The sequence below is a fragment of the Sus scrofa genome, chromosome X, assembly GCF_054392235.1.
Source record: "Sus scrofa isolate SSC_HxYL_T2T_F1_AM1 chromosome X, Sscrofa_HxYL_maternal_Yorkshire_Landrace_v2.0, whole genome shotgun sequence".
Lineage (NCBI taxonomy): Eukaryota > Metazoa > Chordata > Mammalia > Artiodactyla > Suidae > Sus > Sus scrofa.
Window position 1 is genome coordinate 14,498,596 of NC_139401.1, and position 26,691 is coordinate 14,525,286.

General features: G+C 40.0%; 1 protein-coding gene and 1 pseudogene across 2 annotated transcripts in view; one reads left to right on the forward strand and one right to left on the reverse strand.

The window, feature by feature from the left end:
* Positions 1-26,691, reverse strand: part of FANCB (FA complementation group B) — a 742,096-nt gene that overhangs the window by 167,787 nt on the left and 547,618 nt on the right. The window contains exon 20 of one of the 2 annotated variants that reach the window (XR_014835725.1): positions 7,938-8,075. The exons of the other annotated variant lie outside the window; for it this stretch is intronic. The gene's annotated coding sequence lies outside the window, so the exon portion shown is untranslated. The remainder of the gene's footprint in view (positions 1-7,937; positions 8,076-26,691) is intronic. 2 annotated transcript variants of the gene reach the window in all.
* Positions 13,502-14,185, forward strand: LOC146394481 (serine/threonine-protein kinase 16-like; annotated as a pseudogene).

Genomic DNA, 26,691 nt, shown 5'->3' on the forward strand with positions numbered 1-26,691 from the left:
AGCACCGCCCCCCCCCCCCAGCACCCTGCCTCCAACCACGCAGCTTCCAGCTTCTCTCCCAGACCGTGCAACATACGTCTCCACTGCGGGATTCAAGCCAGAGTAAGAAAGCCAAGGCCCATGTGCTCACACTTTCTTTCCTCTTCTTCTTCTTCCCTATATCCCTCCAAGGCAGGAGGAGGGAACTCCTTCTTTCTGAGAGGAATTCCCAATACATTTCAGCCTCCTCCTAAATAAGGGAGCATTTTCCTTGCCCTAATCACTGGGTTTATAAAGGCAAAGGGATGCAGGAAGAAAAACAGTGTTAATAATGATGCAAAAGATGTTTTCTTTTACACGCCTATTACATGCCAGGCACTAAGCTAGGTACTGTGATGTGAAATATAGCAACATTCACAAAGATAATTCTTTCCAGAGTAGAATGTGGAGTGTACGTGTGTGTGTGTGTGTGTGGGTGGGTGTGTGTACGCATGCATGTGTGCATTTGCATGTGGCTGGGAAAGAAAATAAGGACAGAATTTTTTACAGCATAACAAAAAGTATTTACATAAAGTTTTGGGGGTAGATTAAAGATCAGAGGAGAGATTGACTTAGAATGGCATATAAAACTGGGTGATGGATCACTTAAATCTGAAAAAAATATATCATTCTATCAATAGGGAACTGGGATAAAGATTCTGAGCTTTTACAGAAATATGTCTGGTTTTGAAGTATAAGACAAATCATTAGCATGAACGCTGGGAGTGATATGAATGGAAGAGAGGCCTTGCTAAGCTGTGATTCATTTAAAAATAATCCTTTCTGCATCCAATAACATCAGATTTAGGGCTTTAATTTGATGTGCTGATTCGTAACTTCAGAATTGGTAAAAATGGAGAGTAACTATTTTGACTTGGGCAAAATCCCAAGTCAAATTCTTAGCTTTATCCTGTTACTTTTTGCAAAAGAAAAAAAAATTATCCATTAAAAATGTGATGCGGAGGGAATTCCCATTGTGGGTCAGCAGAAATGAATCCTACTAGTATCCATGAGGATGTGGGTTTGATCCCTGGCTTTCCAGTGGGTTAGGGATCCAGCATTGCTGTGAGCTGAGGTATAGACTATGGACGCAGCTTGGATCCTGCACTGCTGTGGCTATGGCATAGGCTGGCAGCTGTAGCTTCGATTTAACCCCTAGCCTGGGTACCTCCATATGCTGCAGGTGTGGCCCTAAAAACGAACAACAACAAAAATCTGATGTAGGAGTTCCTGCTGTGCCGCAGTGGGTTAACAATACAATTGAGGCAGCTCAGGTCACCATGGAGGTGTGGGTTCAATCTCTAGCCTGGCACAGTGGGTTAAAGAATCTAGCACTGCTGCAGCTGCAGTGTAGGTCACCGCTATGGCTCAGGTTCAGTCCTTGGCCTGGGAACTTCCATATGCTGCAGGTGTTGTCATAAAAAAATTTTTTTAAATCTGATGTTGGAAGAGAGGCCAATTAAAGCCCACCATGAACAGAGTCTACATGGCACGTGTAAGAGCACTCTGCAAATGGAAGTGTGCCATCCTATGCTGGGTTCTCTAGAAGATACCCTGAGGCAAAGAATCCTATAGTCACAATATGTTTAGCAAGTGCTCCTAAGGGAGACTGGTAAGGGAGTTGGAGAAGCAGGACAGGGAAGAGAGAGTGCCATGAAAGCTCCCAACCTTGGGCCAAGTTCCTTCAAAGTTAGCTTATGTCCAATCCTACACTAGAGGTCTAGGGTATAAGAGAGGCTCCAAGATTTTGTCTCAACATGGAGGAAAGGAGTAAAGTTTCCATACTCTGGCATCTACCAGTCATTGGTTCAGGGCTGCCAGAACAATTGAGCATATGGGGGGTAGGGTGGGGGGGACATCAACCCCGGACACTCCTGGGTCTCTGCAGTACACAATTCAGCTCCAGTTGTTTGTAAAGTGTCCTCTAAAGAGTCCTACAGGTGCAGGTATTGGAAACCAAAGCCCAGAGAAACCAGAGTGGGCAAGTGCTAAAAGTGTAAAAGAGATCTGAAGGGATCTCGGTGGAGGAGCACTGAGAATGTTCATGACTGGTGTCACTAAGTTCATGTCAGGTCATATGATGAGGCAAGACTCAGCTTCCCCAATATACTCTTACTGTTCCCTGAGGATTTTGTGAGAATCATTAACCTCAGACCAGACCATTGACATATAACTGTGATGCCACTTAAACCCCACGTTACTGTCTTATCTTTTTCCATTCCAAGATCGGAGACTCACTTTATAACTAAGCTTTCATTCTCAAGCTTAAATACTTTTCAGCTCAGGAATCTTAGTTTCCCAAAGATGGCACCATCTGTCAGGACAGAAGACCAAGGACATCCCTTTCATTGACCTTCCAGTTTAGGCTCCTTTGCCTGGCTTCTGAGGCTGTCTGAAATCTGTCCCCTTCCCTCACTTTGCAGCCTTCACACTCCTTCTTGCCAGGTGGCTTTTCAACTGCCCACATCTCCTATCAATTGTAACATGCTCATATCTGCTTTGTCACTTTATCCTGCCTGTTTCCACTACCCAGATTCCCCCTGCCTTCTCTTTTACCTGTGCAAATGCCACTCACTGTTCAAATTTTAGCCTAAGTCCCCCCCCCCCAAATCATCCCTCGATAAGTCCAGGTCTCATTGCTATCACCCTTATTTGAACTTTTTTTGGGGGGAGGTGCTGTGACTGTGGCATATGTAAGTTCTTGGGCCAAGGATTGAACCCACACCACAGCAGTGAACTGAGCTGCTGTAGTGACAATGCCAGATCCTTAACCCACTATGCCAGAAGAGAATCCTGAACTTTTATGAGTAGGTTGGTATGAGAGCATTTCACATGCCTTTGTATTGGGCTTTATCTGTGTACCGAGAAAGCATTCTATGAATTATGCTCAGCTATAGTGCTATGGTTTGGTCTAGTCCAGTTGTTATCAGCTCTGGTTGCCTTTTAGAATTATTGGAATTTTGAAATTTTATTTTATATTATTTAATTTTATAAAATACTGATGTCTGCATTCCACCAAACCCAATTATATAAGAATCTCTGGAAGTGGAGCCCTGTATATTATTTTTGAGGACCCTGAGTGATTCTAATGTACAGCCAGAGTTGAGAATTTGAATGACAACTGGACAGAATCACTGTTAGTTTAAGTACTCACCTTTAGAAAACAGATTCATACATTGCGATAGTGGGAACTATCCAACACTGGAAAGAGCCATTTTACAACCATCCTACAAGAGCCCTGCATCGTTTTTAGCTAAACAAACAAACAAAACCAAAACAACAGAAAATAAGGAGGGAACACATATCTATCTCCATAATTTCAGATCCCTGTGTTTGGTATTTTAAGTCTCATTTTTGCTAATAATAACTCACAGTGGCACTACTGATATGACTGTCATCATGTTCCCCAGAAGAAACCTCTTTAGGAATTTCAAACAGACAGAAATTTGATACAAGGAATTGGGTTCTTAGAGAACTATTAGAAGGGATAAAGGGATCAAAATCAGGAGGCCTTTTCTATGATGACTTCAAGGTTTTATGCCAACATGATTGTGATGCAGAGACTAGGAAACTACTATAATGACCATGAAATCCAGCCAACATCAAACCTGCTGAGCCATAACTTTATGCTCAAAGAACATAGAAAAGAATGGCTTCTATCTCCTTCCTGTTCCCCCCCATCTCCTATGAGGATATACAGTTGGCAGAACCTCTATCACACCTAGAATACTAGTGTCAAGGGATTTTGGTAAATGTAGTTTTTGGACTTCCAGCCTTTTACTGTGGGTGGTTGGAAATGCAGAATGCCAAAAGACAGTATCTTGAATACATTCCTGAGCAAGCCCAAGGGTCAAATGCTACAGATGGGTTTGTGAAAAATAACAATGTCTCATATCAATGGTGTTGCCATAGGTCTAGGTTAAAAAGAGGAAAAAGTCCCAGATCTTGAGATAGTAAGTTCCTTTAGAAGAGTTGTTACATCTTAGGCTCCATCTGTGGCCCATAGCTCCTTGGAGGATTTGTCTTGTGTCAATTACTCCTGAGGCCTTTCTTAAACTGGATGGACATGTGCCAGTTGTGCATGCTTGGGCTCATTGCTTAATCTCCCTGAGTAAGTAAAATTAATGCATGAAGAATTAGCATCCCTGATGGCAGTAGGTACATGCAGCTTTTCCAAAGGCAACTCAAAGCTTAGGATAAATGTTAAACATGGAACTGGTTTGAAATGAGGAACTTTGAAAGTTTTCAGTTTGTAGTACAGAGGGAATACTTAGTTAAATGCTTTTATTTTTTATTGTTTAGACAGAAACAGTCGAAAAAGATGATAGTTGGAAATGTTAGTGTTAATATATAATGCTAGACACTGAGAAGTTAAGGTTGGTCCTTATCTGCTTGTCTTACATTCATTTCTATTCAAGCTGATATTTAAACATCAGTGGAAATCTTCTAATTAAGGGAGCTGTACCATTTTGGGGAAATGCATAACTTCTGTGAGTCTTAACCTCTTCAAGTGTAAAATAGGAAGGCTAATGCATTTGTTACGATTAAATAAAGGCCTCTCAAATTTCTTCACTAATGTTCCCCTAATGGCAGAAAAGAATGCAAAGGTAGCCATGGAAAAATCAAGGCTTCTTTGAAGTCTTTTGTTTCAGCATAAAATGTCAAGTGAATTCTAATATGAATCCATATTATATTCATTAATATTTTAGATATTTTTCATCAAGGAAAATTGACATTTTAGGAGGATGTACCTGTTTTATCCTATGGTTTCCAGTAGATTCTAGCATGCTCTCTTGAGAACCAAGGTTAAAACTGGAAGTGTTCCGCCAGTGTCTGCATGTAGGAGGTCCCTAATTCCTCTTAGTTGAATTCTAAAGATATAGAGATTTTTTTTTCTTCCAGGTTTATAATTGTACAGCATAACAATTTGACTTGCATCATGAAATCATGACCACAATAAATTTAGTGAACATCCTTCATCTCATAGAGATATAAAAGTAGAAAAAATAAGTTTTCCCTTGTAATGAGAACTGTTCAGATTTACTCTCTTAATAACTTTCATAAATACATACAAGTGTTAATTAATTCTGTTGTATATCACATCCCCAGTACTTATTTATTAGATACAGAGAATTTAGAATAAGAGTAGGTAGTAGTTTCTAAATTTTAAAGGTTACTGTTCTTGTTTTGCTTTTTCAATTTTGCCAGAAAATGTTCATTCTCTTGGTAATGCCGAGGTGTGATCGAGCCTGTTTTTTCCCTTCCCATCCAATTACAGATACTGCAATTTTTTTTTACCCACTGAGGTCTTCTCTGCCCAGCACTTAGTTAATCCAGACCAAGACTGCTTTTATGCCTTTACATTAGGAGCCCTATCCTTACTAGCTGATGGTGTCTACTGCTAAGCTCAAAAGTCTCATATATGCAAAGTGTAGCCCAAATGCCCAAGTACCACAAAGGCAGGCAAACCACACTGCCAATCAACAGGAATACTGAGCTTAATCTCTGTTTCCCTGAATATGCACTCTAGGTCCTTCAGTGTGGCAGGAGAAATTTCCTGGTCACCGGACTGGAGCACAACATGGGGGACCACAAAAAATCAAATTTCCTTTAGCTCTCAAACATGCTGGTCCAATTCTTCTCTCCCTATGCTGACTAGCCAGATATAGGGGTTCTGTACATTTGTCAATCTTGGATAAACCTATCAGAGTTTCTCAGTCTTTCCCTACTATGCTTCCATACTTTTATGGCTTTGCTTGTAAAGGTCACTAGGACCCAGTTCAAATGGCAAGTGTCTACGTTTTCCTTTCTTAGAAGCCTAATGAATCATCTACCATCCCTTTCCCTTTCCTTCCAACCAAGGTGTTCTAAGAGCTGTTACATATGTCTGTTTTGGCTTTTATCACATCATACCAGTGAATGTTACATGTTGTCTGTCTCCAGTGCTGGTCTGTAGAGACAGGGAGTGGGCCATGTCTTAGCTATGACGGCATACCCAGTGCCTACAAACTATGGGCAACCAAATATTGATTGAAGGAATGAATACACAAATGAACAAGTTAATAGCAGCCTAAATCATAAACAAAAGCACAATCCAAATGGCTGAAATGCGTAAGTGGAACTGAACAGGCTTTCCTTCATTGTGAAATATTTGCAAAAACCATATGAAGCGTGAAGATGTCTTTACGTGAAGGGACTTCATTTGGAAATGAAACATATAGAAGGCATTGCCTTAATACCTTAAATCTGATTTACTAGGAGAGTTATTTCTGAATAAAACACACTGGGAAGATGAACACACACCCTACACCCCGACTCCACCTCTGTTATAAATTGTGTAGAAAAAAGAATCTGCGTATATGAAATTCACTAACGTATAGCTTGAGTTTATGAACTGGCAATGCATCTATGCTGTTAATTATTTTGTAGTTCATGGATTAATTAATGGTTAACAATTACACGGCAATGATGCACAAGCCATTTTTCCCCAATATTAAATTTAATATTTAATAACTATTTCACAGATTATTTATATGCATAAAAGACAGTCTTATGGAACCTCCTTTCTCAAGGAAATGTCAAATACTTCCATTTTTAATTTAGCACTGAGATTGCAGTTTCTTTGTCATAGTAATTACGGGCTTTCCTGCCAGGGCCCCATTTTTGCTTCTACTTTATAACACAGTCATGGTTGAATAGCTTTAATCAGGCACCAATTAGTCCCAAATCTATAACTCATTGGAGTACGGCTTTTTGTTGGTTGTGCTTTATTCTTTCAAACTGGGAGGGAAATGTTAGAAAAGTTTGAGCAAATGATCTCAATCCCTGATGAGTAGTTAGTGGAGAGATATTTCTGTAACCTGCCCAATAAACTGGTTATCATATTAAACTCATTTCTAGCAGCTTATATTCACTTAAGCATTGCTCCAGATGGTGGCTGTCAAAATGTTTCTTATAATTAGCATCAGTAAACTTCTCCTGGGCCTTTAAAATTCATTGCAAATCACATGTTGTCTATAATCATAATAAGATTGGGAACGTTATTAATATCCTACTCCGTATTCTGCTAGACCAGTTTTGTAAAACTACATGGATCCACAGAGCCAACTTTTCTCTACTATGCTATTTCAAAGGATGTTAAATAGTAAATGTAACTATATCTCGATACCAGTAAAATTAAATATAAAATGGAGACCGGATGTGAGAATTCTCTGAACACACAGAACCATTTAAGCCACGTAAGCAAAACTGAATCTAGCTTATTTTATGAACATAAGTGAAACCTCTTAAGTTATCTCTTGTAAATACCTCTGACAATCATAAAGGAAACTTAGGTCATACTCCTAAATATGCTATGAAATAATAGCTTTTAACCAATCCCCTGCCATCTGGAAACCCTCATTGTAATGACCAATCATTGTAAAGTTAAATAGCTTGCTCATTTTCACTTTATAAGGCCTCTGAACTTCACACCAGTTTTTATTTTGGGAGGCTTCTAGTTCGTGAACAGTTCTTATATGCACAATAAACACTTACTAGATACTCTTTATTGATCTGGTGGTTTTATTTTAGCTATTTCTGGATTTTTGACAATATATAAATTGATTTACTCATTTTTATGGCGTTGACTAATCAACTCTGAAAAATAACGACCCGTCAAACCATTTGTTTAGTTAAGCACATAAACTGTTCATATTAACATATCCTATAAAATAATCATTTGGCTCACACTGTGTTCCATTGGACTGGGTGTCTCAGCTGTCAAGTTAATCAGGTCTCTTCTGACTGCAAATGACAGAATCCCTATTTGAACCAGTTTATGAAGAGAAAACAGGATTGAAAGAGCACTGGGCATCTTAATAACCAAAATTCAGAAGTATACCAAGCGGTCTCAGGAATAATCGGGACCAATGACTCACCTGAATGCTGTCTTCATTCTGCTTTCTGCGCTCTTTGGAGAAACCAGGAAGGGAGTGTGAGAAGCAGGATGGTGAAGGAGAAACCAAACAAGTAAGTTCTAAGCCAAGTTCCAGCTTCAGCCTTATCCTGCAGAAGAGCTCCAAGGCATAAATTTATAACTCAGAGTTGTTCCAACTGGCAGCAAGGGAGCTTGGTTTTCATAGTCTACACCAGTCAACCATTGACTAAGTGCTCAACGCCCATGCTGGGGAATTGTAAACCCAGGCACTTCTTGTTTTACATGCCAGGGCAAAGCAGCTCTACTGGCCAAAAGGATGGCGTCTTAGAATAGTCACAGGTGTGGACTATTAAATGTCAATGCACAGAGAATCTCCAGTCATCCAAAAGCTGTTGGCCTAATAGAGTCACAGGTGTAGACCATTAGAAGCCAACGCACACAGACACAGACACAGACACAGACACACATACACACACACACACACACAGACACACACACACACAAAGGAAATGGTTAAAGGAAGGCTCAGAGGGGAGTTCCCGTCGTGGCGCAGTGGTTAATGAACCTGATTAGGAACCATGAGGTTGCAGGTAAGTTCCCTGGCCTTGCTCAGTGGGTTAAGGATCTGGTGTTGTCCTGAGCTGTGGTGTAGGTCGCAGACGTGGCTCGGATCCCTTGTTGCTGTGGCTCTGGCGTAGGCCGGTGGCTACAGCTCCGATTAGACCCCTAGCCTGGGAACCTCCATATGCCATGGGAGCAGCCCTAGAAAAGGCAAAAAGACCAAAAAAAAAGGGGGGGAGTCTCATAGGAATATGGGTGGAATGTTGAGAGTGTTCACTACAAACACCACTGAAATTATTTTTCATCTTTCATCTCTGCCTGTTGGCTTCATCTTTCCCCCAATACCTGTCTCCTCCATGAGTCAGGGAACATGGCTGCCAAGTGCTCTTAAGTATCATATTCTGTTGTTTTCACTACTAAATTGGGAATTTCTTACTCAATACCAACTGGAAAAGGCATGAGGAGGAACTTGCATCTTACTGATTTGGGTCTAGCGGCCACTTTGTTACCAATCAACTCTAACTTTGGGAAGAGGATGATATAAACACATGGTGCCCTACAAGAGCTACATTTGAAGTAAAGGAAGCAGTTTCTAAAAGAAGAAGGGTTGGAGTTCCCACTGTGGTGCAAACGGATTGGCAGCATCTTGGGAACACTGGGATGCAGGTTCGATCCCTGACTGGGCACAGTGGGTTAAGGATCTGGCACTACCGCAGCTGCAGCTTAGGTCTTGACTGTGGCTCATATTTGATTCATAGCCCAGGAATGGACATGGATATGCTGTGGGGTGGCCAAAAAAGAGAAAAAAAAAAGGGGGGGAGGAGCTGTGATGTTACTGGAAGAAAGTATGCTGGGGAGACAAAAGAATATTTGGTTAGAGGAGGGGTTTTCATGGCCAGAGTAACATGTCCACTGCCTAAGGACTAATCAGTACTCTACACGGACATCCTATTTCAGATGACAGCCTTGGTATGGTAGGGGCCATGGGTGCCAGTTGCTGGCCACAAAAATAAAAACAACAAAAAAAGAGATTGTAGCTTGTTTTGGAAAAAAAAAATCTCAAAAGGACACCCTGTTGGGGTAGACCATAAACATGAATTCATAATATAGAATAGATATTATATGAACATGAATTCAATGTTCATGATTTTATTAGATTCTTATGCATGTACTTCCCTGTTGAATACAAAAGGGATTTCAAATGTAGGAAATAAAGCTGGAGGGGAATTGGACCATTTAGACCATCTAAATTTATCTCTTAGCCTGATTTTTCTTTGTGCGGCTACAGATGCTTAATAACTGTCTAATCCAATGAGAGCCCCAACATTAGTGTCTCAGAGGTGAGCTACCTACTTTTATTTCTCTAGTTTAAAGAGATTCCATCTTTGCTCATTTACCTTCCCTTTCAACCTATATCCCCACTTCTGTTTATCAAGCATTTTTCACGTAACATGCTCTGATATTAGCACAGCCTTGCATGAATATTTCAGTGTGTTGAGGGACAGCATTGTTATCAAGCACCAGCAGCTGCTGTTTATTGGTGATAAATGAGTTTTGTACCATCGAGAGCAATTTCCCTGGTTTTTGCTCTATTATCTAGGTAGAGATGAAGGATATAATATACCCTTAAAGCTATATTCATACAATTATCCAGTTAATGAGGCACTGAGGAGAGAGAGTTGTGGAGCGAGAAACACACACAGAGGGAGAGGAAGAGAGGGGGAGAAAGGGGTGGGGGAAGAGACATACACATGCAAGAGAAAGACAGTGACAAAGAGAAAGAGGTGGAGGGGGGAGGGAAGGAGAGAAGCAGAGAAGGGGAGAGAGAGCACAAACCACAGGCAGAATCTCAAAATACTGCAGATCCTCCACTGTGCATCTATCTCTAGAGTTTTGCTGTGCTATAATTTGTAAGGAAATATTATCCAATGTGGAAAGGTGGCGAATCATTAGTATTTATGATGAACAAGTTTCCAAGATCATATTTCATAGTCAGATGGGTGCTTCTGCTGCTGTTTGGAGTTAGTATTGACAGCAGAGGCTTAATTCAATGAGTAAATTCATACCTAACATGTTGGCAGAGGCATCGCTGTGTTTGCCTCTGTAGAACATGAAATCAAGGGAATTAAGTGGAAACAGAAGGGGTTTCAGATATACTGTACAGGGCAGAGAGGCTTCACCTGTTGAAGGAGTAAGTTGAGGGAAGATGAAGCAGTTGTAAAGTTGCCTGCTCAGAGTTGCTCCAGTATCTTAGGGCTCGTTTAAGGAAGAGCACTAACCCAGAACAATCCAATAACTGTTTCTTGAGCATATGTGCTATGCCAGATCCTATGCTCCATGCTAGGGATTCCAAGGAAAATCAGAGTTCCTGCTCACAGCAAGGTACATAGATTATGTCAAGTCATTGTGGTGCATACTGTGTTGGAACTGAACTCATGATGCCATGGAAATACAAAGGGGAGTTACCTCATGTCTCCTGGGGGTGGAGCGGGGGTGGGGTGGGGTGGGGAGTGTGGGCCAGGGCAATTTGTAGTTCAAAATATAGCAAAGGTGGGGAGGTTGACTGGTCAGATGGGCTACACGGAGAACACAAATCCAAGATTTGAGTTGCCTGGCGTGAAGGCTAGATCCTGTGTGATTATCCTAGGTTTTTATTAGTGCTAGGCAGCAATGGCCTTCCTAATGCTGCCCAAGGTAATGCTTGTCCTTAGCGGTTCTCATTAATGCTGGTTCATAATGAATAAGTACGAGCATACCTAGTTTATTTGATTTTCCTGCACTAGGGTCCGCACCCTGCTCCCTGGGCTATCTAATCAAACCAGACCCGTGACTTTGGGGTCCTCTTCTAAAAGGATCCTTGGTCTTGGTTGCTTTGCCTACCTTCTAGCACCTGGACTTCTGCATACACATCATCTGACCACTGTTCTAAACCTATATTTTCCACAAGTCCTAGAACGCTGATCATTAAGATGTACAGGTGTCTCCACAGTGGCCACGGACCACTACTTTATTCCCATTATCTGTGCCCTGCCTGCTTCTGGCTTCTTCCCCTTCCCATAGACTCAGGTTGTACATGATCCTTTTGAGTCTGGGCACTTGAATGGTTATATTCTTGTCTTTATAATCATTATTGTTATAACACTTTATATTTCTTTAGTAATTAATCATTTTTACATAGTTCTTTACATCTTATTTAAAGCATTCATGGGAGTTCCCATTGTGGCTCAGTGGTTAATGAATTCGACTAGGAACCATGAGGCTTCGAGTTCGATCCCTGGCTTTGCTCAGTGGGTCAAGGATACAGCGTTGCTGTGAGCTGTGGTGTAAGTTGCAGACGTGGCTCAGATCTGGCATTGCTGTGGCTGTGGCGTAGGCCAGCAGCTACAGCTCCGATTCAACTCCTAGCCTGGGAACCTCCATATGCCACGGGAGTGGCCCAAGAAATGGCAAAAAGACAAAAATAAATAAATAAATAAATAAAATTAAAAAATAAAGCATTCATGAAACTGTTAATTTATAAATGTGCTTTATAAATTGAAATTTCACAGTAGGCTTGAAGTTCCTTTGCCAGTGAATTTCAGAATCATGGCCCTGGTATCTGTAAGGAAATCATAATCAACTTTTTTAATTTTTAAAATTTTTTATTGTTATTAAAGTATAGTTGATTTAAAATGTTGCGTTAATTTCTTCGGTGCAGCAAAGTGATTCAGTTATACATATATATATATATATATATATATATAGTCTTTTAAAAACATTCTTTTCCATTATGGCTAATCATAGAATATTGAATATAGTTCCCTGTGCTATACTTTAGGACTTTGTTTATCCATTCTATATATAATAGCTTAATCTGCTAACTCCAGCCTCCCACTCCATCCCTCCACCAGTGAAACTTCTTTATATGGGAAGCCAAATTTTAAAAATGCTCTCTTTTATCCCTTTTTTATCTTTCAGATTATCTTATTCATCTTGACTGCAATTCTGTTTCTGATCATAGATGTGAACAAGAAAAGTAACAATCAAGCCTCTCCCCAGGCTTCCCAAATCACAGTGGACTTTTTTTGTGTGCCGTACCTGCAGCATATGGAGGTTCCCAGAGTAGGGGTCAAATCAGAGGTGTAGCTGCTGGCCTACGCCACAGCCACAGCAATGCCAGATCTGAGCCACGTCTGCAATTTACACCACAGCTCACAGAAATGCCGGATCCTTAACCCACTGAGCAAGGCCAGGGATCGAACATACATCCTCATGGATACTAGTCAGTTTTGTTTTCGCTGAGCCACAATGGGAAGTCCCACAGTGGCCTTTTAATTCTCTGAGTTTCTAAAGAAACTTTTGTGGCCTGAACTAATTATCTTGGCATTGGGATTGTATTTGATTACGTGTCTGGATCTGTGGATATTAAGTTCATTGAAAAATTAAGAGTTCCCTAGTAATTACTGTATAGTTTCCATAGTGCTTAGCAGTAGAGTTGATATTCAATATAGTTATTCAGTAAATACTTGAATGAGTACATTTATTCAAGTATTATAATAAATATACGATATGTGACTGACAGATGGAATGAGTAAGAGAACAAAAGAAAGACAAATACCATTATGATATCACTTATAACTGGAATCTAATATCCAGCACAAATGAACATCTCAGAAAAGAAAATCATGGACTTGGAGAAGAGACTTGTGGCTGCCTGATGGGAGGGGGAGGGAGTGGGAGGGATCGGAAGCTTGGGCTTATCAGACACAACTTAGAATAGATTTACAAGGAGATCCTGCTGAGTAGCATTGAGAACTTTGTCTAGATACTCATGTTTCCACAGAACAAAGGGTGGGGAAAAAATGTAATTGTAATGTATACATGTAAGGACAACTTGATCCCCTTGCTGTACAGTGGGAAAAAAAAAAAAAGAAAAGAAAAAACAAAATAAAATAAACAATAATAATAAAAAAAAAGAATAAAACAGGTTCTGGTCCCTGACGCTTCCCTCCAGCTTAAGACAGCATGATCCGCTGGACCTCCAGCACCTTGCCTGAAAAGGACAACTTAACTTGGACCGACCCTTTGGCAGCCTCAGCCGGTCCTTGAAGAGGATGACCGAAACACTATGTGCCACACACTGTGTGTCTGCTCTTGGGGAGCTGTCATCATTGACAATAAGCACTGCATCTGGGGGAGGGGGACCTGAAACCCAGTAACATCTTACTTGGAGATGAGGGTTTTAATGGACTTGGGTTCCATGAATCAAGCATGCATCCATGTGGAGGGCTCCCACCAGGCTCTGGCCCTACAGGACTGGGCGGCCCAGTGGTGCACCATCTCCTATTGGGCCCCAGAGCTCTTTTCCATGCAGAGCCACTGTGTCATCAATGAGCGGACTGATGTCTGGTCCCTAGGCTGTGTGTCGTATGCCATGATGTTTGGGGAAGGCCCTCATGACATGGTATTCCAGAAGGATGACAGTGTGGCCCTTGCTGTGCAGAACCAGCTCAGCATCCTGCAGAGCACCAGGAATTCTTCAGCTTTGTGGCAGCTGCTGACCATGATGACGACTGTGGACCCCCAGCAGCACCCTCACATTCCTTTCCTCCTAAGTCAGGTGGAGGCACTGCAGCCTCCTGCTCAGGGCCAGCACACTACCCAAATCTGAACAAACTAGTGGCCATGTTGAGAAGGTGGCCCCTGTGCCTTGGGAAGAAGCTCCCATCTCTCAGTGGAATCTCCATCCTTTCTATCCAGGACAGCTCTCTTGTGGTTGGGGCAGCCGGGGGTGGGGACAGTCAGCTCAGTTTTCCACATCTGTCTATGCTCTCTTACCCCAAAGAGCAACAACTGGACAGGGGACTTGACTGAGTGGGGGTGGATAAGGGTCAGGAATGGGGTAAGAGAAACGAATAGAATCTGGTAAAGGCTCTGAGCAGGTCTGCTGAGCTTATATCATGATATGCCTCCAAATCTGGGAGCAGAAGAATGTATAAATAGAAGAATAAAGTAAAAGAAGCTTGATGTGAAAAAAAAAAAGAATAAAACTGTCTTGGTCGCCTAGAACAATGCTTTGAATAAGGGTAATGTTCTTTAACTCTGTTGATATTGTCATTTATGAAATTGAATTAAAGCATTAAATACACTTAAATGTGCACGCAACACCGATCTCACATCATCATAAAATAGAGTCTTGTTAAATCAGGTTTTTTTTTTCTTGTATCATGAACTTTAGCAGTCCTGTGAAACTTATGTCCTACTTCTCTGAATCAATGTTTTTAAATGCTTAAAATAAAATGCAGAGAAACTGGTCATATCATGTTCATGGATACCTTGAATTTTGTCCAGGGATCACCTAGTCCATGGACTCCAGGTTATAAATCCCTGGAGGCATGAAGGCATGAATGCATGAATGCATGAATGCACTGGAGAAATGAAAGTCCAATGTATTAAATCATAACTGATAAATAACTGTTCCCACCATGTTCCACATTCCATGGCAAATGCCATGGAATTTACCTGTGATATAAATCTTAGATTGGGAGTTCCTGCTGTGGTGTAGTGGGTTAAGGATCCGGCATTGCTGCAGCTGTGGCATAGGATGAAGCTGTGGCTTGGATTCAATCCCTGGCCCAGGAATTCCATATGCCATAGGTGCAGCCAAAAAACTCCCAAAACAAACAAACAAACAAAATCTTAGAGTAGGATCAGCTTTTCCAAAAGTGTCAACACAATATTTTAAGTAACTTTATTAGGAAACATATGTTGTGATAAAAGTAAATGAGAGTATGACTAATGAATAAATGACCTGCAAGATTTTTATGGGAAAAGGAAAATTCACTATAGATATTCCTCCTTTAAAACATATCCAGCCTATGTATGTGTCACATACAAAATAAAACAGAAAACAGGAGTGCCCATTGTGGCTCAGTGGTAACGAACCTGACTAGTATCCATGAGGATGCTGGTTCAATCCCTGGCTTCACTCAGTGGGTTGGAGATCCAGCATTGCCATGAGCTGTGGTATAGGTTGCAGGCACAGCCCTGATCTGTATTGCTGTGGCTGTGCCATAGACCAGCAGCTGCAGCTCTGATTTGACCCCTGGCCTGGGAACTTCATATGCTGTAAGGCATGGACCTAAAAAGCAAACAAAACAAAAACAAATACAAAAAAACCCTCAGAAAATATAAAGGTGTATTTATAACTGCCAATCCATAATTGATTTTTATATTGGATTGGGCTCGTATTTGTCTATGCGTTTGAAAAGATTCCCTGGTAACTCAATGAATATGGGTATATTGTCATAATCAAAAGAAAAACTGATAATAACCAGTTACAATCCACGATTATTAACTTAAGTTAGCCATTACTTACAGTAATCATCTGTTAACAGTATAGGGCATGATATACATATAGTTATATATGAGTGTACACACACACACACACAGGTGCACACACACTGGAGGCAATGTTGCATAATGGAATGAAGTTGTGTTTGAAATCAAATGGATATGGCTTTGAATCCTGTCTCTACCACTTAGTCCTTCTGTGACCTTAGGGGCCTCCTTTTCTCCCTTCTTTCCTCTTTTGTTTCGTTCAGAAAATATTCATGCTATGTTTGGCTGAGTATACTGTGACTAAACAAACCGATGTGAAACCTGTCTCGATTAAGTTTCAGTTTCTTCCTATTTAAGGCAAAAATTCATCTGATCTATTTTTATAAAATTGAGCTGAGGAATATGATGAGATACTAAATAAGAAACATTTTACGAAACTCCTGACATTTAATAGGCACTGTTTAATTTCATCTCATACCTAGCAGGCCATGTGAATGCTTGGGGCTCCCCAAGGAAAATCTTTATGGAAAAAGATGTTAAAAGGAAATTGGGAGGAGGGGAGGATTGGGGGGAGGCACTCAAAATGTACAAACTTCTAAAATTATCACAACATTGTAAATCAGCTATACTTCAATAAAACTTTTTAAAAAATGAAAATAAGATAGACTGGGAATCTGGGGTTAATAGATACAAACAATTGCATTTGGAGGGGATAAGCAATGAGATCCTGCTGTAGAGCACAAGGAACCATATCTAGTCACTTGTGATGGAACATGATGGAGGATAGTGTGAGAAAAAGAATGTATATATATGTGTGTGTGTGTGTGTGTGTGTGTTTGTATGACTGGGTCACTTTGCTGTACAGTAGAAAATCGACAGAACACTGTAAACCGACTATAGTGGAAAAAATAAAAGTCATTAATAAAAAATTTAAAAAATGAAAACCAAATGAAAACAAAAAGGACAAACTTACAGTTATAACGTAAGTAAAGTACTAGGGATGTGATGAACAACATGACTATAGCTAGCACTGCTGTATGATATATAGGAATATTGTTAAGAGAATAAATCCTTGTGTTTCCACTGTGGCACAGAGGGGTTAAGGATACGGCATTGTGTCTACAAGGGTGCAGGTTTGATCCCTGGCCTCAGTGCAGTGGGTCAAGGATCTGGCATTGTTGCAGCTGTGGTCTAAGTTGTAGCTGTGGCTCAGATTCGCTCCCTGGCCCAGGAACTTCCATATGCTAGGGAGAAGCCGAAAAAAAAAAAAAACAAAGAGAGAGAGAGAGAGAAAGAGAAAGAGAGAGAGAGAGGGAGAGAAAAGGGAATATCCTAAGAATTCTCACAACAAGGATAATTTTTTTCCTTTTATTTTTTCTTTTTATTGCATCTATATGATAAAATGGATGTTAGCTGAACCTATTGTGGTAAACTTTTCACAATATATGTGAATCAAACCATCATGCTATATTCCTTAAACTTATACAGTGCTGTATTTCAATGATTTCTCAATATAATTGGAAAAAATTGAATACAATAATATATTTCAAAGAAAAAAAGAAAACAATGCAATATGAAATGGCTTTCCCATAATATTTTGTTGTCTTTTGATTGCATTAACCTAGCAAAAGAGCTCAAGGCCTACTCACTCTCTCCAGTACTTGCATCTTTGCTATAACTGGTAAAGCACACTAGAAAAAAAAAAGATGTGACTAACACTGATTTAAAATAATGAAGCCTGGAGTTCCCGTTGTGGTGCAGTGGTTAATGAATCCGACTAGGAACCATGAGGTTGCGGGTTCGGTCCCTGCCCTTGCTCAGTGGGTTAAGGATCCGGCGTTGCCGTGAGCTGTGGTGTAGGTTGCAGACGCGGCTCGGATCCCGCGTTGCTGTGGCTCTGGTATAGGTCAGTGGCTACAGCTCCGATTCGACCCCTAGCCTGGGAACCTCCATATGCCGCGAAAGCGGCCCAAGAAAATAGCAAAGAGACAAAAAAAAAAAAAATAAAATAAAAAAAAAAAATAATGAAGCCTAATGCAAATAATACACATCAGAAATCTAAGTCTAGATCAGTGGTTCCCTAACTTGAATCGCCTGGAGGAACATATCCCCAGAGTTCCTGATTTCTGCCCAAGAATTTGTATTTCTAACAAGTTCTAGGTGGTGCCTATCTGCTTTTCCACAGTCTGAGGTCTTGACTTTGTCACACTACAAAGAGTGATGTAACAGAAGATCCACTGGAGTTCAGAGAATCTTGCTCTTTGCTGATGGGCTATAGAACATCACTTGAGAGCTTCCATTTTAAGAGGAATGGAGAAGAAACACAGAAAGCAACTACGGGAGACAGAATGATCACCCCTAAAGATGTCCATATCCTAATTTCTACAACCTCCCAATACCTTACCTGACAGGGAAAAAGGGAGTTTGCCAATGTGATTAAGTACCTTGAGATGGGGAGTTTATCATGGATTATCTGGGTGAGCCCAATGTAATCAAAAGGGCTCTTATAAGGGAAGGAGGGAGACAGAAGAGTCAGGTAGGGATGGAGATGTGGTGAATGAAGCAGATAAGGAGAAAGAGATGTGACAATAGAAGGAGAGACTGGGGTGATGTGAGGATCCACCATGATCCAAGGAATACAAGTAACCTCCAGACACTGAAAAGGGCAAGGAAAACAGATTGTCTCCCAGAGGCTCCAGAAGAAAGGAAGCTCTGTTGACACTTTTTTTTTTCCAATCCAATGGGCCCATTTCAGATTTTTGATCCCCAGAACTGTGAATTATAATAAATTCGTGTTGTCTTAAGCCATCAAGTTTGTGGTCATTTGTTATAGCATCAATAGGAAATAAATACAGCTAGTAAGAGACAACTTAGCTCTTTGCTTAATTTATCCCAGCCAGAGATTATGATCACTTCTTCAAAATGCAATTACTTATTCTTTTCTTTAGGGATGCAGGTAAATAGTTTTTAAAAAATGAAGTTTCTAAGCTATTTAATGGGCCTGTAGATATGGTATCAGCCACCATTCTATTCGACAGTAATCCCCCATATCCCCTCATCCTCTTTACTCCAGTCCACTTCCTCACCAAGTCACCTAACCCTAGACTGTCCATTAGAGTGTAGCCATAGGAGGCTTAATATAAAATCAAGCCTGCTTTGGTTCACTAACAGGAAGTTCGGGTGTGTGTGTATTATTACTCTAAACCTTAAAGATAAATGAAACACACGTATCGTATAGTCAGCCAAATAAATTGCATACACTTCTTGATTAAGCTTACAGAGACTACTCTGCCTATTCTCAATTCTCAAATGTAGATTGAACAGATTATCGTGAAAACTACTAACAAACATGTAAATGTATAAGGGGAAAATATATATATATACACAAATAAGGAAACATAAATATATATGTATGTATATAATTATAACATATACATTAACATATATATTTTGTTTTTATTTATTTATTTATTTATTTATTTTTGTCTTTTTGCCATTTCTTGGGCAGCTCCCTCAGCATATGGAGGTTCCCAGGCCAGGGGTCGAATTTGAGCCATAACCACCAGCCTACACCACAGCCACAGCAATGCGGGTTCCGAGCCACACTGGCAACCTACACCACAGCTCACTGCAACGCCAGATCCTTAACCCACTGAGCAAGGCCAGGGATCGAACCCACAACCTCATGGTTCCTAGTCGAATTCATTAACCACTGAGCCACGATGGGAACTCCTGTATATATATATATATATGTATTTAATTTTTAGGGTCTCACGTGTGGCATATGGAAGTTCCCAGACTAGGGGTCGAATCAGAGCTGCAGCTGCCAGCCTACACCACAGCTACAGCAACGCCAGATCCGAGCCACATCTGTGACCTACACCACAGCTCACGGCAATGCCAGATCCTTAACCCACTGAGCAAGGCTGGGGATCGAATCTGCATCCTCATGGATACTAGTTGGGTTCTTAAGCCTCTGAGCCAGCCACAAGGGAACTCCCAACCCCCTAATACATTGATGGTTTTGAAATAATTATCTATAATTCATGTGATACTCCTATTTTCCTCCAAAAAAGATGTTATTGAACCAATGGTAACTTTTACAATTCTTAGTGTCCTAGATGAACAGAAATACAGGGTATTGACGGGGTATTTTGCTTGAAAAAAATTATAATGAATTTTATAGAGAATTTTAAGCATGCATTTAGAATTTCTTCTGACCATTTAGAATAAATCTAAAGTAAAAAAAATATATGCATGGATTTGTAAATATTCATAGCAAAGATATACTTTAGAAACATTTAAAAACTTTCCTGGGTCCTAGAAGAGCTGAAGATGCTCTGAAGGTCTTTACTTCAGGGGTTATTGCTGATATAGAATGACAAATGTGCCTTCAGTCAAGAGCAGAGATTGGAATCTGAGAGTGAATTCCTTAAGGAGACAAGATTTTTCTTAAAGGAGTGGGAACGTTGCTTGTAAGGCAGAAGAGAAAGTATGCATACTTTTTAATTTTCTGTATATTGATTCTGTAGGTTTGTTTTTGTCAGGATACCCAAGAACAAATAACCTCATTAATGTGTGCAAGTCTGCAATCTTTATGTGGTGTATAGCAACATCAATGGCTGAGGATAAGTTAGAATTATCCAGATTCCTCAGACTAAGCTTTGGTAGGAATAAAGAGCACAGTTCATTGCTTTCAATATTAAGATACTGAGGACATGATTTTGACTGGGCTCTAGCATTTAACAGGGTATAATGTGACTTAATATTTACTACCTCTCATTTGATTCCAGTGGCCATTGTTTCTATTCTAAGAATTAGGATAAATCAATGTTGTGTATTCATTTTATCATTACATGCTCAAGGGTGGGTCATAGTCTATGCAGCCTGATTTGATATTCTCCACTTTAGGTTGCTTTGTAATGCAGCATAGAGAAGAATTCTCATTCGGAATTATAAGGAAGAGAAAAAAAATAAAATTAACCAAAATTAATAGACAAGTTGGTGATACCCTTTAGAGACGATACTGATTTCACCATTACTCTAATTTGCCATTTATTTCTACTGGAAGCGTAATTTAGGCCAATAAATAATTTACATTAAATGAATGTTTGTTGACAGAATGAGTACCATAAAAACATACTTAATAGAATCGCTCCCTCAATGGAGATTAACACTCCCCCCCCCACACACGCAGTTCATTATGGATATGTCGTTGGCCTAAGGGACACAGGAAGGCAAGAGAATGTATGTGAATTTGGACTTGCCTCCCACATTTTCCTTTGAATGACTTTAGAATTATTTTCTCCTATTACATGAGTGACACTTGTAAAAATTTTCATTCCTTGCCCTTCTGTGATGTGCATGCCTCCTTTCATGAGACCTATGTTTTCCTATTTCCAAATTTTCCGTTTTCATTGGTAAACCCATTCCAGATCCATTCTGACACAAAGATCTTGTCATTTATCACTGTAATGTTAGCACCAACACCTAACACTGAATGTCCCTTGGTTGTCAGATTTTTTTTTTGAGAGCCGTAATTAACTAAATGCATGCATCATTGATGTTTACATGCAACAGATGGCTTAGCTGGGAGGAATAGATAAATTTAGCTTCTGTTGGGCATGTATGAGTAATACACTGGAAGGAAAAATGTGTAGAAAAAAATGACTTGAATCTTCCTATATTTTGAGTTTTTTAAATTCAGCTTTGGGGAATGATCTTTTTATAATACTGAGGTTCCTTGAAGGCAGAGGTCTGACATATATTTGCCTTGGTGAAGAAATGGCAATGAACAAAGGGAAGTTCTTGGCTTTGGATTCTAGAGCAGGACCCTTGGCTAGTCATGGACTCTTGGGGGATAGGCGAGTAGTTGATCCAAAAGGACAAAAATTATTTATTATTAGTTGTAGTTAGAGTTTTAGGTTCTCAAAGAATGACTGCTGGTATAAATGAATGAGTGAGTGAATGAATGAGTGACTGATAAGGATAATGGGCAAGGGCTTCTGAAGTCATAGTTTGTTCATAAAATGCTTTCATATGCATTTTGCTTGAACTTCAGGACAAATCTGTATGGTGGAAATTATTGTCCCCATTTTGTAGCTTAGAAAGCCAGGGCTCAGAAAGGTACAGGGACTTGACCAAAGTTCTTAGCTGGTAAATGACGAAGGCAGAATTTAATCAGAACTTCTGGCTCCAAATTCTCTACTCCTATGGTTATACCCTGGCATGTCCTACTTAACTACCTGTCTGAATTTGGGTGTCTAGGAGAATGATGGAATGACTTCTGATGGGATATTTGTGGGGCTGCGAGTTCCCTTGAAGGCCTAACCTAGGTCTCCTTTTATTTATAAGAGAGGAGGCCCAATGATCCCTGAATTGGAGAAATACATCTGACCCCTCTGATGGCAACAACTTCCAAAACAGAAACCAGAAGCCATTTATCTATCTATCCATCAAAGTATAATAGACATATAAAATTGTAAGTTATTTAAAGTATACAATGTGATGACTTGATAAATGCATACATTGTGGGAGTTCCTGTCGTGGCTCAGCTGTAACGAACCTGACTAGTATCCAGGTCGATCCCTGGCCTCGCTGAGTTGGTGTTGCCATGAGCTGTGGGTAGGTCACAGACACATCTCGGATCTTGTGTTGCTGTGGCTGTGGTGTAGGCTGGCAGTTACATCTCCAATTCCACACCTAGCCTGGGAACTTCCATATACCACGGGTGCAACCCTAAAATAGAAAAAATACAAAAAATGTATACATTCTGAAAGGGTTCTCCCCAGCAACTCCAGGCAGGTAGAGCCATATCTCTTGAAAATCAAAAATGATTTCAAATGTCTTTCCAGCTTAATTGTAAACATCAGAGGGCAGGGCCCACACCAATCTTTTCTACAAGTTCTTCCTGAGTTCGTAGCACAGTTTCTGAAGCATAGTAATTCCTCAGTAAACACACTCATCCCTCAATTATTGACTTTATTACTATATTTTTTTCTTTTATGGCTACCCCACAGCATGTGGACTCCCAGGCCCGGAATCAAATACAAGCTGCAGCTGCGACCTACGCAGCAGCTGCAGCAATGCTGGATCCTCAACCCAGTGCTGCTGGGCTGGGGATTGAACCCGTGTCCCTGCTGCTGTAGAGACATTGTTGATCTTATTGCACCATAACAGCAACTTGCCTCATTTATTGACTTTAAATTGTACCAGAAAACCTGACTGCAAAGTGAGAAGACTTTTTTGAGAGTGTGTGGGAGTGGCAAAGAAGAGGTGTTAGGGAGTTATTGTTTATAAGGTGCATTTTCCTTTCTGCCTAATTTTATCCACTAATTTTTCAATCTTTCAGGAGATTATGATTCTTTTGCACACAAACTGGCCTTAAAATTATTATAGCACGGAAAACCACTTAGAGGTCAAAAGAAAGGCTATTTTATGAGAGAACTTTGAAGCACATGAAGCTATCTCATGCTTCCAGCAGCTTGAAGATCTAAAAATAATTTCTGTTACTGATCATATGAACCCAAAGCAAAGTCATTTGGGTTCATGGCAATAGGTCACACCATTCCAATGTGTTCCATATGATTTGCTCTGATTAGGAAACTATTGTTTTTTGGTTGGTTGGTTGGGTTTTTGTTTGTTTGTTTGTTTGCTTGCTTTTTAGGGCCACACTTGCGGCACATGGAAGTTCCCAGGCTAGGAAGTCGAATTGGAGCTGCAGCTGCTGGCCTAAGCCCTACGCCACAGCCACAGCAACTCGGGATCTGAACTGCGTCTGCAACCTACATTACAGCTTATGGCAACGTGGGATCCTTAACCCACTCAGCAAGGCCAGGGATTGAACCTGCATCCTCATGGATACTAGATTCATTTCCACTGGGCCACAACGGGATCTCTGGAAACTATTGTTTTGAGTCAGCTGAGGGGTGTATCTTTTTCTGAAATGGTAATGATACATTATGTCTTTTTAGGGTAAAACAAAACAAAACAAAAAGAATCATCTAGAAGGTGGAATAACTTTCTAAGAACTCTCAGGAAGACAACTGTAAACTGACAGTCACTATATGAAGTAAATCTGCCTTTGATGATTGATTTAATCCTGACACCCAGCAAACTGGAAGCTTTAAATAGACTTGGATGATGCTGACCTCTGTTGGTATGCATGCTCGGCTCTGTCAAAAACTTACTAACTTTGCTTTTGTTGGAACAAAGCCCAAAAACAGTTGATCTGCTGCTTGAAGAGGGAAATGAGGGCACGGTAGGGAGAAGGGTTGGCTCCAAAGACCCCCACAGTCTAGTCTTCCCCTCCTCAGGTCCCATCTGTTTACCCAGATGCCTTTCTCCTTACTTCCTTGCACCCCTGTGATTCATCACATTTTCAGTTTTGAAAGTCTCAAAAACAGTTCGAAAAGGCAATCTGAATTTCAAACCTTGGTTCAGAGATTTTTTTAGAAAAATCTTTCTAATGTTGGTAAAAAAAAAAAATTGCACTCAACTCTTCAACTAGCATTTAAAGGTAGGTACTCTTGTAGGACTTTTAGTCTATCTCTAGTTTTACTTTACATAATAATTAGCAGTTTGAGTATCTTTTTTCCCAGAGTAATTGCAACTCCTCATGGGAGAGACCTTGTTCTTTTTCCTTGGATGTCTCCTATGCTTCACATATACAAGTCACTTGGGTTTTGTGAAAATATGAATGAATTAGATGCCACATGGAGAGACCGAAAGAGAGGCTATTTTAAAGATTTCCCATATATTCACTCCTAAAGTCATGTACTTATATGCATACTGATTTCTCAAATAAGAATCCAAGTAGGTGACCAGTAGCCTAGATTATCTGGTTGAGATTCATGCTAAAATTAATGTTATGTTTCCGTTTTTTTGTTTTGTTTTGCTTTTTAGGGCAGCACCTGAAGCATATGGAGGCTCCCAGGCTAGGGGTCTAATCAGAGCCGCAGCCGCTGGCCTATGCCACAGCCACAGCAATGCAGGATCCGAGCCGCATCTGTGACCTACACTACAGCTTGTGGCAACCCTGGATCCTTAACCCACTGAGCGAGGCAAGGGATTGAACCCACATCCTCACGGATACTAGTCGGGTTCTTAACCTGCTGAGCCACAGAGGGAACTCATAGGTTTCCAGTTTTAATCTAAGTATCTAAGTATTATCCATTGTCTAAGTATCATGATGCTTTCCATAGTTGTGTTTATCTATATTCTATCTCACACAATGAATTTTCAATCTTTGCATTCATTTCTGCTTCTGTGTACTTTGAAACTCTCCCTGAAACTTACATAGATATACTTGTGTTTAGGATCCCTTACTTTGCTTTCGGTGGTTATAGCTTATCTTGGGATCCTGGCATATTTGTAACCTGGAATTATTCTTTAACATAGCATGCACTACATTGACCTTTGGTTTTCAATTTTTCATGGCATTAAAATGGACTCAATCATATCACTTGTTTCATTTACCCACTTAAAATTTCTATCCTGTAGTATGAAACTGGATATTCACAAGAGTCACACAAAAAGTATTAGGAATCTGAAATTAACAATATGCCAAGCCCAAGGTCTGCATTCTGAAATGTTACTTGAATGCTTTGAAGTTGTAGGACACATTCCATGCACATGTTTGTTTTGTCTTTAATAAGAAGTAGTTTTGTTACACAAATGGTAATAGATTATGTGAACAAACAATGGAGTATGTGAATTTCTAACAGTCTTCAAGAAATAGATATGCTGATATCTAAATAAAGATAAAACATCCTTTGGTATTTGGAAATGAAGATAGAATTTCAGAAATTGTTTTCTTCATCAAATGAGAGCTAATAAGAAGTGATGACTGAGACAGGTAGTAGAATTAACTAGGCCAACCATCCAATCATACAAGCTAACACAAATCACTTGAATGTACTTTTCAGGCTGAAAACATGGGCTCTGAAACCCATCAAAATAAATTTTACAGATGGTTTGACAGTGTCACCATGTAGGATGCAAATCATCTTCTGCACTCCTTTAACACATATTTGTTTTTTTAATAAAAATTCCATCCTAGAGGTTTCTTTTAGATCATAACTCTACTAACAAGTGTTATCAAAATGAATCTATCTTATGTATTTCATGCTAGTACCTGAAAAACACACATGTACACAAATCCACCAACTTTCTCCCTTGTTAGAAAGAATGAAATTGTATTTTAAAGTGCTTTGATATTGTAGTGTTTTAATGACAGTTTTTAAAGGTGCTCTCTGCTGAAAAAGAGAGTATTGGTTATACCTTAACATTGCCAACCTGATCTAGGCCATTATTTTTCCCTGCAATTAGGGTATGATAACATTCTTGACTTTTCTCACATACTGCCTAGGAGAAGGTTAAGTACTGACCCTAGAAAGCTCAAATATCCCACCAAATCACATAGCAATTACAAGCCAAATGGACTTGGACTACATTAGGCACAGCCTGGTTAACTGTTGGCAGTTAGGCACACAGTTGGGTAGACTAATTCCCTAATCTAGAGATGAAGATCGATTCCCATGGTGCTATGTAAGTAGACTTTTCAACATACATTATTCTGGGAGAATGGTATCCATACACTCTTTCATAGTGACTGAAGAGACATTTAGTGACTTGTTCAAGGCTGGTTGTTCTTTCAGCAGGGATGGAACTTAAACTCCAACCTTGTGCCTCAACCCAAGATATTTTGCTTTTCTCATGACATTACACATGCCTAACAACACTGGTGTACTGGTAGAGTTTAACAACTGGGTCTCCAAGGGAAAATGAAAAAGCTCTGATTTGTAATAAACTGTCCCATGATGGCATATTTCAAGCTACCAATATGATATCACTGTATAAAGAATTGGGAAGCA